Consider the following 12333-nt stretch of genomic DNA (forward strand, 5'->3'; position numbering starts at 1 on the left):
TTAATTCTGTTTTTCCATTTTCTAATTTATTCACATCCTCCTTCCTCATTTTAGGATTTTGTTTTTTAATGTTTTTAGATTTAATATTTTAGATTGTTACATCAATGATTATTTTGTTTATTTAACTTTTTCTGGGTATAATAATAAAATTATTTTAAAATCTAAATACTTTTAAAATTGAGATGAAGTCCCACTCTGTTGCTTAGCCTAGAGTACAATGGTGCATCTCGGCTCACTGTAATCTCTGCCTCCGGGGTTCAAGCGATTCTCCTGTCTCAACCTCCCGAGTAGCTGGGACTACAGGCACATGCCACCTTGCCTGGCCAATTTTTGTATTTTTAGTAGAAATGGGGTTTCACCATATTGGTCAGGCTGGTCTTGAACTCCTGGCCTCAAGTGATCCACCTGCCTCATCCTCCCAAAGTGTTGGGATTACAGGTGTGAGCCACCGCGCCGGGCTAAATACATTTTTGAGTAATGCATGTATACTTTTGGTTTTCATGGGTGCAATTCTTTTTTTTTTTTTTTTTTGCCCAGGCTGGAGTGCAGTGGCTTAATCTTGGCTCACTGCAAGCTCCGCCTCCCAGGTTCATGCCATTCTCCTGCCTCAGCCTCCCGAGTAGCTGGGACTACAGGCGCCCACCACCATGTCTGGCTAATTTTTTGTATTTTTAGTAGAGACGGGGTTTCACCGTGTTAGCCAGGATGGTCTCGATCTCCTGACCTGGTGATCCACCCGCCTCGGCCTCCCAAAGTGTTGGGATTACAGGCATGAGCCACCGTGCCTGGCCAGGTGCAATTCTTTTTTAAAAAAAAATTCTTTATTTTTAATTTATTTGAACATTCTTAACTGTATTTATACAATTTGCAACATTCCCAATAATCATTAAATAGGGGCATATTTTACTTTTTCTTGTTTTATTTTTCTGAGACAGTCTCACTCTGTTGCACAGGCTGGAGGGCAATGGCTTAATCTTGGCTCACTGCAACCTGTTCTTGGGTTCAAGCAATTCTTGTGCCTCGGCCTTCCAAGTAGCTGGGATTACAGGCATGCACCACCACACCTGGCTAATTTTTGAAATTTTAGTAGAGACAGAGTTTTGCCATGTTGCCCAGTCTGTTCTAGAACTCCTGGGCTCAAGTGATCCTCCTGCCTTGACTTCCCAAAATGCTGGCATTACAGGCATGAGTCACTGCACCCAGCCCAGTCCTTCTTTTTATTGTGAACAATATTCCATTCACGGGTACAATTCTTGTTTGTGCTATTTTCTCTTTTTTGTTGTTGTTGAGATGGGGTCTTGCTAGGTTGGCCCGGGTAGTCTGGAACTCCTGACCTCACACAGTCTTCCCATCTTGGCCTCCCAAAGTGCTGGGATTACAGGCATGAGCCATTGTGCCCAGCCTGTGTTATTTTCTAAATTAACACTTTATTGGCTGGGCGTGGTGGCTCATATCTGTAATCCCAGCACTTTGGGAGGTGGAGGCGGGCGGATCACCAGATCAGGAGATCAAGACTATCCTGGCTAACACGGTGAAACCCCATCTCTACTAAAAACACACACACAAAAAATAAGCCAGGCGTGGTGGCGCCGGTAGTCCCAGCTACTCAGGAGGCTGACACAGGAGAATAGTGTGAACCTGGGAGGCGGAGCTTGCAGTGAGCAGAGATCCTGCCATTGCACTCCAGCCTGGGTCACAGAGCGAGACTCGGTCTCCAAAATAAAAGCAAAACAAAAACAAACACAACAAAACAAACAAACAAACAAACAAAACCACTTTATTCTTGAGTTCTTACTTTATCCAAAAGCAATTTTGGAGATTTTTTTTTTTTTTTTGAGACAGAGACTCTATCACCCAGGCTGAAGTGCAGCGGTACAATCTCAGCTCACTGTGCAAGCTCTGCCTCCCAGGTTCAAGCCATGCTCCCACCTCAGCCTCCCAAGTAGCTGGGACTACAGGTGTGCACCACTACACCCAGATAATTTTTGTATTTTTTTTTTTTTTTTAGAGAGATAGGGTCTCACCATGTTGCCCAGGTTGGTCTCAAACTCCTGGACTCAAGCAATCCACTCGCTTTGGCTTCCCAAAATGTTGGGATTACAGGTGTGAGCCACCGTGCCTGGTCTAGAGAATGTTTAATAGCTGATTTATAAAGTTAATTATTTTTATTTTTAAATTGTTTTCACTGCCACAAATTTCACCGTCACAAATTTCACACAGACTCTAACATTAATTTCTCATTTTAGCATATGTGAACAGGGAATGTGATCTATATGACACCCGTATTTTCAATTTTATTGGGATTTTCTTTGTGATGGAAAATATGATAGGTGTTTTAAATTATTTTTCAGATCTTGGAAAATCATCTGAGTAACTTTAAGGGCCCAAGCCAACCGTCAAGATATCTAGAGGAACTGGGGAAAAGAACAAAATGTGAATGGAAAGTAAACTTCAAAGAGGAACTGATTTTGATACTGAAGGAACAAAGAACTGACTTCTTCAGTACCTACTATCGGCCAGGCCCCGTGCTAGGTACCTTGCATATATTATCTCATTCAGTGGTGAGGTAGGATTCTTCAGAGCAGCAAATGGGGGCTCAGAGAGGTTACATGTTTCCAAAATCCATTCCCCCTGCTCCACATCTTGTCCCTATTGCTTTGCTGAGCAGCCTCCCACTTTTCTTTCAAGACTTGGTTTAAACATCACCTCTTTTTTTATTTTGTTTTGTTTTGAGATGGAGTGATGGAGTCTCACTCTGTCACACCTCGTGACAGGCTGGAGTGCAGCGGCGCAATCTCAGTTCACTGCAACCTCCACCTTCCAGGCTCAAGCAATTCTCCTGCCTCAGCCTCCCGAGTAACCGGGACTACAGGCGCCCGCCACTACGCCCGGCTAATTGTTTGTATTTTTAGTAGAGACGAGATTCCACCGTGTTAGCCAGGATGGTCTTGATCTCCTGACCTCATGATCCACCCGCCTCAGCCTCCCAAAGTGCTGGGATCACAGGTGTGAGCCACATTCATGTATTCTTAGGGGTAATAAACATTTACTGAACTGTCATGAATGTAATGCCAGCTACCAGGCTGGCCCTGGACACCAAGACCCATGTGCAGTGTGGGGAGGACAACTTGGAGGGACCTTACAGCAGTCCTGAGGTTCACCCACAGGATAAGTGCTTCCAGGCCTCTTAGGGATCTGCCTGGCCCTGCCCCCTCCTTCCCCATCCTCCTCATTCCCACCCTATACCCTCTTTATCTCCCTTCACAAAAAGCTCTATTCTCTTTTTGCACAATACACTTTCACAACAGATAGTCTATTCAACCCAGAGCCCAAATCATCAGCAACCAAAACGCTGGTTCCTCTTTCCTCCTAGGTTTCAAACATTTCCAAGGGAGGAGAAATAATTGCATTCTGTCCATCACTTCTGTTTCCATGGCTGTTTCTCCTGAAGATTGGAAGCTCCTTGAAGGCCTGGCCTAGGTCTTCTCATCATTGACTATGAAGTGAACCAGAAGCCTAGACCTTGTTTTCTAAATATATATTTTGTTGTTCAAAATTAACATAATCATTCTTACCACAGAAACAAACAAAACAAACAACAAAGGGGTTCAAGGAAACTTTTGGAGGTGATGGATATACTGACTGTAGTTATTGTCACAGGAATATATACATCCGTCCAAACTCACAGATTGTATATATTAATTATGTGTATTTTTTGTATACCAATTATACCTTAATAATCCAGGAGAGGAGAAAAAGAAAAATAAATACAGCTTGCTCAAGGAAGAGAAAAAATATATAATCATTATAGAAATTTGGCAAATAGGGCCAGAGTGATGGCTCATGCCTATAATCCCAGCACTTTGGGAGGCCAAGGCAGGAGGACTGCTGGAGCTCAGGAGTTCAAGGCTGCAGTAAGCCAGAATTGTGTCACTGCACTATAGCCTGGGTGACAGAGCGATACCCTGTCTTTAAAAACAAAAGGAAGGAAGGAAGGAAGGAAGAAAAAGAAACAAAAAAGAAGTTGGGCAAGTACACTAAGGGATAAAGAAGAAAATTAATTAAAATCACCTATAATTTCAACAAACAGAAATAACTCTTTTTTTTTTTTTTTTTTAGATGTAGTCTCACTCTGTCACCTAGGCTGGAGTGTAATAGCGCGATCTCGGCTCACCGCAACCTCTGCCTCCCAGGTTCAAGTGATTCTCCTGCCTCAGCCTCCTGAGTAGCTGGGATTACAAGCATGCACCACCATACCTGGCTAATTTTTTATATTTTTAGTAGAGATGAGGTTTCACCATGTCGGCCAAGCTGGTTTCGAACTCCTGACCTCAAGTGATCTGCCCACCTTGGCATCCCGAAGTGCTGGGATTATAGGTGTAAGCCACTGCGCCCAGCCAGAAATAACTTTTTAACTTGTACATTTTCTTCCAGGCATTTTACATGTATTTTTCTGGATAAGTATATGTGTATATACCAAATTTTAAAAACATATACTTCTGATGCATATGCAATTTTATATTTCACTCAGCATATTACAAACACTTCCCAAGTCATTAGTCTTCAAAAACATGATTTTTAATAGCTAATATAGTATTACATCAAATGTGCATGCCATAACTTCTTTAAACATTTCCATCATTTTTGGATATTTAGATTATTTTCTTCTTTCTTTCCTTCTTTTTTCCTATTTTTAACTTTTGCCAATATAAATAATACTTTCATAAACATGCTTAACACATCTTTGTTCACACTGCTGATTATTTCTCTCAAAAACAGATTTCTAGAATTCGAGTTACTGAATCAAAGGGTAGAAACTTTTAAGCTTCTCTTGATCTTTACTATCCAATTATTTTCCAGGCTTTGTACCAATTTGCCCTCCTGTAGCCATAAGTATCATCAATGTGGCTTTTAAATTTAATTTATTTTTAACTCTTCGGTGAAACTGGCAGTTGTGATGACCCATGTTTCTTTTGGCATATTTTTATTCTTAAATTTATGTGTATAGGATGAATTAACTAATTGGTTCAAGCCATGATGGGAATAAAGCCATGCAATTGTGCACCCTCAATCACAAGGGAAGGTCAGAGGAGCTGGATTATTTCATGCACCCTTTCATTACTCCCGGACTAATAATTTGTAAGTCACATGTTCATCCCATCTATCCACACAAACTTATGCTTTCCTTGGGTTTTCCCTGAAAACTCTGAGTATTCCTAAATTGTTACTATACTTCTGAGGATTTTGTTTTTTATCATTTATTTTTAAATTTTAATTTAAATTTAATTTTTTTGTTTTGTTTTGCTTTTTTGAGAAGATCTTGCTTGGTCACCCAGGCTGGAGTGCAGTGGTATGATCTTGGCTCACTTCAACCTCTGCCTCCCAGGCTCAAGCAATTCTCTTGCCTCAGCCTCCTGAGTAGCTGGGACTACAGGCACGTGCCACCATATCTGGCTAATTTTTATATCTTTAGTAGAGACAGGGTTTCATGTTGGCCAGCCTGGTCTCGAACTCCTGACCTGAAGTTATCCGCCCACCTCGCCCTCCCCAAGTGCTGGGATTACAGGCGTGAACCACTGCACCTGGTCCTTCTGAGGAATTTGAATTGCTACCCAGTACATCTTCTGTGGGCACTTAGAGCTTAGCTCTCAGTGACTCTCTACCAGTTCCCAACCCCCATGACATTTCTGCTAAGACCAGCCTTTTAGGAGCCCTAGGTCCACCTCTGCTTTCGGCAGCGCCTGTCTAGTTGAACCCTGGAGTCCTCGCCTTTCATTGGCTGGATTCCTGTTGGGAGTCTGGATATTAAAAGTCGAATATTAGATATTGCAAAGCCAATAATATCTTTTAAAATGTTTGGTTGGTTCTGGCAATGAAAGAAGCAGATATTAATAATCACCTGCTAATCTCCCAGCGAGTTACTCTAGTGAACACGTCGACTGAAACATTGAAGAGCTGTGTTTCATTCCTTTTCTCAGCTTACAAGATTCCTGGAATTTTCAGAGATGGCTAGAACATCCTGGAAAGGTCTGCAGCAGGAATGTATCCTCCATCAGGGAAATCAGGATTAATAAACCTTATAATTATAAACCTACCTTTGAATTTCAGCTCTAGGGAGGCAGCTTTGGGGCTTCTGAAATGCCCAGGGGAGGCCTCCATTTACTACTTCTGTATCAAAAAGCTGATTTCTTTCTCTCTGGTGTGAATCTGGAGGATTCCTTGCTGGGTTTGGGCAAGTCAGGAGATTTGACTAAATGGTGATGTCTGCAAGCTTAGGGCCTCACTGGGACCTTCTAACATTCACACGGGCTTTGAAATTTATAAAATACTGTATCATATATTACACATCATTTATTATCAGCTTCCACCCCTCCCAACACTATTTAAGTTAAAAAAGTGTCACAGAAGGAAGTGGGTCACCTGTCCAGACAGGTTCTCACAGGGAGGTAATCTGGAAGAGAGGAAATTGGTGGGGAAAGTGGAGGGGACTCTAAAGAGGGGAAAACAGATGCTGAAAGAGAACTCCCAAAGGGAAACCCTAGCTACACATTCTGGCTCAGACTCTCCAAGGTAGTGACCTTAGGAAGTTTTTAAGCTTTTCTGTACCTTGGCCTCCTCATCTGTAAAATGATAATGACACCTACCTCAAATAAAGTGCTTAGCCCAGCCTAGCACTAAGGTGGCTGTACAGGTATGTTTATTAAAGCAGGTTCATAAAAGCGAAAAACCTGCAAACATCCCATGAGTCTAACAATTTGTTTAAACAAATTAAGATACATAAACCATGGAATAATATCATTCACTAAGAATGATAATATAGGCTGGGTGAGGTGGTTCATGCTGGTAATCCCAACACTTTGGGAGGCTGAGGCAGGAGGACTGCTTGAACCTAGGAGTTCGAGACCAGCCTGGGCAACATAGTGAGACCCAGTCTGTATCAAAAAAAAAAAAAGTAAAAGATACAGCCGAGCATGGTGGCACACAATGTAACCCTAGCTACTCGGGAGGCTGAGGTGGGAGGATGGCTTGAGCCCAGCAGCTCGAGGCTGCAATGAGGTATGATCATGCCACTGTAATCCAACCTGGGTGACAGAGCAAGACCCTGTATCCAAAGAATGTGGGTGTTTACAGACCAGGAGATAACTTGTGACATATACTGGGTGAAAGTAGTTGCAATTCAGTAGGTGTAGTGTTATGCCATTTTTGTTAATTTTGTAAAAGTAACATACTTATACATGTAGTAATCATTTAATGATATTGACTTTGTACAGTTTTATTATTATGTGCACTTAAATGTAGCTACTGGGATATAAAATGTCCAAGGATATATACCGAAATATGTCTCTAGATAGGGTTCATTCTCACTTTCGCTTAGTTGATTTTCAAATTCTTTCACAATGAACTTGTGTTGTAAAGAAATAACAGAGGGCCGGGCGCGGTGGCTCACGCCTGTAATCCTAGCACTTTGGGAGGGCGAGGCAGGCAGATCCCCTGAGGTCAGGAGTTCGAGACCAGCCTGGTCAACAGGGCGAAACCCCGTCTCTACTAAAAATACAAAAAAATTAGCTGGGTGTGGTGGCACATGCCTGTAATCCCAGCTACTTGAGAGGCCGAGGCAGGAGAATTGCTTGAACCCAGGAGGCGGAGGTTGCAATGAGCCAAGATCGTGCCACTGCACTCCAGCATGGGTGACAGAGCAAGACTCCCACTCACAAAAGAAATAATAGAAGTTAAATGTTTACAAAGCAGGAACTAGAGCTGTGGTATCTGCCTGGATCCTTGAGGGCATTTAACTGGTTCCAAGTTCATGTGCAGGTCACTTGGAGAACCAATAATCCAACCAAAGGACTAAGAGGTTTTGGGAGCTTTAAATAAGGTTGTGGAGAAGTCAGTAATCACCCCCTACCCCTCCCCTGCTCCTCCAGTGCGAACTTCTGTGATTACTTCTCTCTCCTGAGCAAACATAGCCAGGTGCCTGCTCCCAGGGGCCTTCCTGGATTTCATGAGGCCCATCCTCTCCTGATTCCTATTTGTTCCTCAGGCAGGCTACAACTCTGCTGATCAGGCTGGGCATTGGTAACCAGTCATCAAGCTCTGGTCATGTTCCTGAGAAGCCACCTGTCCATCTTGATCAGATGTGGGTGGTCACCAGTCCCAGCCACCCACTGGGACACTGGTCATCTTTGAAGGAATGCTTCCCCCTCAGCCAGCTCATTGTGTTTCTGGTGTGGTGAGTCACTCTGGTTTCAACCCTGAACATAATCTTATTTCCAGGTCGTTGGGGCACTACCCGGTCACTCCCTGATTTGTAGTAATAGTAAATAAAAGCTACCAAGGATTGGTGCTTATGTACTGAACACCATGCTAGGTGTGGTGTTTAAGCCTCACAACAAACTGTGAAGCAAGTATTTTTATCCCTATTTTACAGAAAAGTTAGAGAGATTGACTTGCCCAGGAATATGCAGCAGGTAAGCCCGGGCCCTTAAACTAAGACACTGTCTCTGCAATCTACAGGTCTTCTTACCTGCATTTTCTTTTTTTTTTTTTTTTTTTGAGACGGAGTCTTGCTCTGTCACCCAGGCTGGAGTGCAGTGGCGCAATCTTGGCTCACTGCAACCCTCCTGGGTTCACGCCATTCTCCTGCCTCAGCCTCCCAAGTAGCTGGGACTATAGGTGCTTGCCACTATGCCTGGCTAATTTTTTGTATTCTTTAGTAGAGACGGAGTTTCACTGAGTTAGCCAGAATGGTCTTGATCTCCTGACCTCGTAATCTGCCCGCCTCGGCCTCCTAAAGCGCTGGGATTACAGGCGTGAGCCACCGCGCCCGGCCCTTACCTGCATTTTCTGTGTCCCGAAATTAAGTCTAACTTATTCACTTAAGTTATGTTATTCATTGACATTTATGAAGTTAGCAAGTGGGAGGGGCTAAAATCTGAACATTTCCCTGACACCCTCCCCTTTTTCCCACTTCTGCTCTATCCTTACTCTCCCCCCACCCACTTGTATTCTAAGCTGCAGTGAACACTTCAACTCTTGACAGTTCTAAGAACCTGTAATAATGTGCTGTCTTGCCCTGGGGCCTTTGGACAGACTGTTCTCTCCCATGCATTTGGCTAGCACAGCCTAGTCTAGACACAACCTCCTCCAGGAAGCCACACCTGACCACCATAGTCTAAGCACCCTCTTAGGAGCTTCCTTGGTTCACTATTGCCTGTATTGCATGGTATTGCGGTTGCCTGTCTTCTTTTCTTGCTCCTTCGCCTGCCAAGCCAAAGGCCAAAGCAAGGACTGCGTCTTGCTGTTAGCAGCCAGCACCTTAGCTGGCACAGGGTAGGTACTCAGTAAGCATTTGTTAAATGAATGCTTGGCTCTAAGAGCTGCATTCTGCTTTTTTGGAGGATACAGCTTGAGTGTACTAAGTGGGAGGATGCAGGTGATGACGGAAAAGTGGCTTCCTGCAGGACCTGGGCAAAGGCTCTGGGGTCACTGGGGGCTCAGGGTGCTGCTGTTAAAAAACCATGGTGTCCTTCTTGTTGAACCAAACTCTCAGGCTACTGTTTTCTCACTCCTAGTCAGAGACAAATGTGTTCTGAGTGACTGGAGTCATAGCTCAGAGCACCAGGAGCTGGTTTAGGGTGGGGTGAGGGGCCGTGGCCTTGGGGCTCAATATTTCTAAAAGCCCAGGGCTCAGGGCTGGGGGGAGGAGGGAGGAGTGGCAGGTCCTGTCCCCGGGAGGCTGCAGTCACTGGGGGAGAGACAATGGGGCTCAGCATCTGCTCCTCCCTGGGAGAAGGGACCCTTCAGTGAAAAGCCAGGGAGAGCAGGGAAGTGTGGGAGGAATTGATGAGGAGAAGGGGTGGAGCCAAGAAGATGCAGCCGGGAGGAAGGAAGGGAAGGGAAGGAAGGGAAGAGGGAGGGGAGAGGATCCAGGCTTTCCTTCCTCCCGGTGACCTGGTCCTGAGCCGCAGCTTCCCCTGCATTGTTCCCTGCGTTTGCTCTCGGGGCCCACCAAGACCTCACGTTTCTTCCCCTACTGTAGCCCCAGTCCGAGGGCCCGGCATCCAGCAGGTGCTCAGTACTTACTTGGGAAAATGAGAAATGTGACCAACTTTGCTCTGGGAACTTTCCCCCGTCTTCTCCCCAGTCCTCCGGAGAACCCGAGGACAGAGCAGGTCTTGGGAGCACGCCCGGGCACCCCATGAATAATTGACCCTTCCTGGCGGCACTGCCCGGCTCTGTCCGAGGGCTCCGGACCCGCCCTGCGTCGGACTCGAGAAATGGCTCGGGGTGGCGGGTATTCCGAAGGTTGGAGGCCTGGTGTCCGGCCTGCGCCGGAGCTGGAGGGAGGCGAGGCTGTACCAAACCTCGCGGCTCCTCAGGGAGGAGAGAGGGACCTGACGGCCGCGCTGCCAGCGGCCACGCCTCGGCGCCCCCCAACACTGCGCCCCGGGACCTAGGCCCAGGCCCTGGGCTCGGGGACCCCGCCAGCCTGCCGATCCGAGCAGCTGCCCTGAGCCCCTTCCCCACCCAGGCCCTGGCGCTCGGAGCCCGCGCCGCTCCCTCGAGTCAGGCCGTCCAGGGCTCTGCTAACAGCTGTTTAAAGGCTTTTGCTGTTCAGTGCTCTGCGGGGATGTTTGTTCCAAGCCCATCTGCCTACTTTAAAAATACATAAGTGAAGCACACACACCCAGCTTGCCACCTCTGGCTGGGGAGGGGGCGGGCTCGGCGGCCCTCGCTCGCACTTCGGAAGGAACCGGCACCCATGAGCCGCACCCGTGCCCCACACCCCCACCGGCTCTCCTCTCCAGAGGACGCCCCTGGCTTCCCTGGGGAGGGGGGCGGGGCGCAGGGCCCCCGGGCCCCCTTTGTACCGGACAGGGCCGGGCCCCCCATTTCCAAGCGAGGTTCTGCCTCTCCCCTCTTCCCCGCTTCAGTTAATCTTTGTTCCCCTTTTCTGCTGAGAGGAGAAAAAAAAAGAGAGAGAAAGAAAGAAAAGAAGGAAAAAAGGCGTGACTTGATTTTCAAACGAAACTCCCACAGCAAACAAAACCCTTTTAGAGAAATAAGAAAGGAGGAAGAAGGAAGAAAAGAGGGAAGAAAAAAACAGGAGAAAGAAAACCCTTCAGGCTTTCAATTCGAGTGGGAGAGTTGAACCGAAAGAAAGAGAAAGAAAGGAAGAAAAATCCTCTGCGGTAGAAAGAGAAAAGAAAACTTGGGCTGACAAGAGGGGGGTGTTGGGGGTGGAAGGAAGTGAGAAAACAAAAGAGAGATAAAAGGGCTGCTTTTCTGTTTCTCTCTTCCTCTGCGAGCTGGCTTAGGAGGAGCTGTTTTGCATCCCTTCACGTCAGCCCTGCCTCATTCCCTTCTTCCAGGGAGGGAGAGAGCGCGAGGGAGAGAGCGAGCGAGAGGAGGGGGGAGAGAGAGAGAAAGAGAGGAGCCGGAGGGAGGGCGGGGGGCGGAGCCCGCGGGCGCGCGTCCCGAGGCGTAGGCTACGTCGTCACGTCAGCGCGGGAGAGAGAAAGAGAGGAGCCGACTCGGCAGGGACTGGGGGACGGGGCCGAGAGTGCGAGCAAGCAAGGGAGGGAGTGAGGGAGCGTGCAAGCCAGAAGGGGAAAGGCGGCCACTCGTGCCTGAGCGACCGCAGAGGGGAGTGGGAGCGGTGGGGGAAAGGAACGGGGGGCGGGAATAAGACAGGCTGAGAGAAGGCGGACAGAGGCTAGTGGTGGTGGTGGTGGTGGTAGTGGGAGAAGGAGGAGCTGGAGGAGGGCAGGGGCTGAGGGAGTGAGTGAGTGAAGCGGACGCGCGAGAGAGGGGAGGGAAGGGAAAGGAAAGGAAGGGGGGTCACGCGGGGGCGCGCGCGCGCACCGGGAGCGCGCTCGGAGGCGAGTGGAACTGGATCGGGTTTGCTGCCAGCGGCGTGAGCTTCGGCCGCCATTTTACAACAGCTCCACTCGCGCCGGACACAGGGAGCTGCGAGCACGCGTTTCCCGCAACCCGATACCATCGGACAGGATTCCTCCGCCTCAGCCCAACGGGGAGGTAACGACCGCCAGAACCCGGGTCTGGGAGGGGAACTCCATGACATTGTGGAGTGAGCTGGGGGAGGGTGGCGCGGGGAGAAACCGGCTTTTCTGGAAAATGGATTCCAAGGGGGAGAAGAGCACGTTGACTGGGGCTGCCTGGGAGTAGGCCGCAGCACGCGCCACCACTTCCTCCTCTCCATGTGCTGCTGCCGTTCGGGCTTTGTCTGCGGCGCTCTGGGAGGAGGCGCCTCCACGGTCCCGTGGCCCGCACGGACCGCGAGCGGCTTCAGAGTTGGTGCTGTCGTGGCGG

Source organism: Mandrillus leucophaeus, unplaced genomic scaffold, assembly GCF_000951045.1.
Source record: "Mandrillus leucophaeus isolate KB7577 unplaced genomic scaffold, Mleu.le_1.0 Scaffold297, whole genome shotgun sequence".
Lineage (NCBI taxonomy): Eukaryota > Metazoa > Chordata > Mammalia > Primates > Cercopithecidae > Mandrillus > Mandrillus leucophaeus.